Source organism: Elephantulus edwardii, unplaced genomic scaffold (assembly GCF_000299155.1).
Source record: "Elephantulus edwardii isolate Elephantulus edwardi_28Jun2011 unplaced genomic scaffold, EleEdw1.0 scaffold00137, whole genome shotgun sequence".
Classification (NCBI taxonomy): domain Eukaryota; kingdom Metazoa; phylum Chordata; class Mammalia; order Macroscelidea; family Macroscelididae; genus Elephantulus; species Elephantulus edwardii.
Genome location: NW_006399887.1, coordinates 5,441,570 through 5,444,224, shown reverse-complemented (window position 1 = coordinate 5,444,224; position 2,655 = coordinate 5,441,570). Strand labels below are relative to the sequence as shown.

General features: G+C 34.9%; 1 protein-coding gene across 4 annotated transcripts in view; it reads left to right on the top strand.

Moving 5' to 3' along the window:
* Nucleotides 1–2,655, top strand: part of GABRB1 (gamma-aminobutyric acid (GABA) A receptor, beta 1) — an 878,739-nt gene that overhangs the window by 210,325 nt on the left and 665,759 nt on the right. The gene's annotated exons all lie outside the window — the stretch shown is intronic.

The following is a 2,655-nucleotide window of genomic DNA, read 5'->3' as shown; positions in this document are numbered from 1 at the left end:
CTGACTGCTGGTACCAAGTGTATTCAACGAGAGATTGTGGATCCAAGTAAATTGAAGTTATTGACAATTTCAATCTTTTTCTCCATCTATTATGATGTGACCAATCAGTCCAGTAAGGAGAATTTTTGTTTTCTTGATGTTGAGATACAATCCATAGTAAAGCACGCAGTGTTTAATCTTCTGCAGCAAGTGTTTTAAGTCTTCCTCAGTTCCAAGACTGTGTCATCTGCATACCAAACGTTATTAATGAATATTTCACAGAGTGGGATCTCAATAAAGTTTGGAGTTTTTTCTTTCTTCTTTTGTTTTTTTTGAGTCATACCCTACTGGCACTGGAGGACATTGCCCTTCCTTCTCCAGTGGATCATGGTGGATTTGAACTGTATGCCTTTGGGACTGCAGTGCAGCTTCTTGCCTCTAGGCTACCAGAACTCCCTCTCAATAAAGTTTTATTGAAATAATTAGTACTCTATTCAATAAATTTTTTTTTAAAATCAGGTTTAATGTTCTTTAAGTGGAATATAGTTGAAAGGAATATTATTCAAGTTGTCAAGGATTTGATTTTACCTGGCTCTATACTCGTAGTATCATCAGTCAAGAAATCAAGATGTGTTGCATTGAATAAATATGCTGTCAAAGACCTGTTGAAAGTGATAAAAAACAAAGATATCCATTTGAAGATGATAATGTGCTTGATCCATGCTGTGGTATTTTCAATTGCTTAGTGTGGACATGAATGTTGAAGACCAAATAAGACTTGATGCCTTTAAATTACAGTGTTTGCTGAGAGTACTGAATATATCATGGACTGCCACAGGAGTAAAAAAAAATCTGTGTTGGAGGAGTGCAACAAGGGTAGGTAAGGAGCCTTTATCTTACATACTCTGGCCATGTTTGTCATTGAGAAGGGTCAGATTTCAGTAAAAGACATCATCCTTGGAAAAGTAGAAGTTTAGTGAAAGAGAGGAAGACCCTCAGTGGGACGGGCTGGTAGAGACTGCAACAATAAACTTGAGCGGGTCAGAATCATGAGGATAGAACCTGCAACAAACAACAGAAGACTGCATAGGCAACACGCCTACGAAAAATTGACTGGTATGGCATACAATCACTGACGGTGTGTATGTCTCTGCTTTTGTAAATTTGTCTTCGCTTGTAACACACTGCTTTGATTTAAAGGCTCATTGTGCTAACATTCACAAAGATTATGTTGTTCTTGGTCCTTGAAAAATGCTAAAGAGGCTATTTTCTGAATGTTTAAACCCAATGTTCCTTTTGGAGAGTCCTTTTATTTCTGAGTGCAAACCAGTTTTACGTAGTGTCGCCTTTGATGTAGATTGCATCATTGCCGGTCTCTGAAATATTGGGGATAAAGTTGGCAAATCTGCCAGATTTTAGATGTAGGAAATAGTCATTACTCTCAAATGATCCATACAGTGTTATGATACAGTGAAAACCCAGTACCTGGAGTTAGATGGCCCAGTTTATATTTCTATTTCATTACTAACTCTGTGTGAACTTGTGCAAACTATCGAAATTCAAATAATGTTGACTTTGAGAAGAGACTTAAGAAGTCTCAATATCTTATGGCCTATAATACTTAAGAACCATTACTACTTTTCCTGGGATTGCAAATAAAGTTTTTTAATAGTACCTAAAATTAGAATTCTATATTTATATGTAATGTTTTTCTCTTTCTTTTATTTTTAAAATCTAGAAGTGATTTTGACAAACTGCCTCTTCACTACTGTCTCAGAAAGATTTTGTTTTCTTATTGGCAATATGGATGATTATTTATAGGTTAACTTGCTTATTATTTTCCTATTGATATAGGTAAGAGCACAATGTTAGATCCTCAGCATTCCTATTAAATCCTCCAGAGCTCTTGAGAGAGTTGAAAATATCTTTGTAAAAAACCACCTCTTTTTTGTTTATAATGAATTTGATTTAAGAAATCTTTAGAAGCTAGTTTTGCAAACATTATTATTTCACTTAAGAAGGAAAAATAAGGACATTCATTTATGTTTTCTATTTCTAAAGATTCTATTAAAATTTTTATAATGTATAATTTTTGATTAAAAATTTTAATGAAGAAGAAACTTAGAGATTTTTTTAATTAAGAAACCAAGAATAGAACCATTAGTGGATGAGAAATTTTAACAAATGCCTAGAAACAGGGAAAATAGATGCGTTGAGGGTGGTTTGAGGAAGCTATGTGGATAAAGCCAAATCTAAATATGCTGAGCAAATCATCTGAGAAGCTGGACTCTATGAAGAGAAGTGTGATATCAGAATTGAAAGGACACTCATGAATAATCTGTGTTATGTAGATGACATAACCTGGTAAATTGAGGAAGATTTGAAGCACTTGTAGAAGATCAAACAATGCCTTTAGTATGGACTGCATTTCCAATCAAGAAAGCAAAGATGCTTACCATTAGACCAATAGGCAGCGTCATGATGGATGGAGAGAAAATTGAAACAGTCAAAAATCTTCATTTTCCTTGGATCCACAATTAACGCCCTTTGTACCAGAAGTCAGGAAACAAGGAGATGCATTGCACTGGGAAAATCTGCAGTTAGGGATCTCTCCAGATTATCGAGGAGTAATGATGTCAGTTTGAGGACTAAGTCTGACTTAGGCCATGATCTTTA